Genomic DNA, 284 nt, shown 5'->3' on the forward strand with positions numbered 1-284 from the left:
TATGAATCTCTCTACTTAGAGAGCCAATTCAGAATATTATTAAATTCTATACTCTGTAAAACCTGCGCAAAAATATGATGATATCATTATCTCTACTAAAAGCCTATTTAGAAAATTATTCAGTTTTATACTCTCATTATCTCTAATAAACCTACACGAGGCCATCATAATTCGGTTATCTCTACTAAAAGCCTATTTAGAATCATATCAAACTCTTATCCACTATAGAAACTACGTAGAAAATAATTAAAATACAGGTTTTGCGACAACCCTTGTGTTTCTGG

This window comes from Montipora foliosa, unplaced genomic scaffold, assembly GCF_036669935.1.
Source record: "Montipora foliosa isolate CH-2021 unplaced genomic scaffold, ASM3666993v2 scaffold_395, whole genome shotgun sequence".
In the NCBI taxonomy this organism is placed as follows: Eukaryota; Metazoa; Cnidaria; class Anthozoa; order Scleractinia; family Acroporidae; genus Montipora; species Montipora foliosa.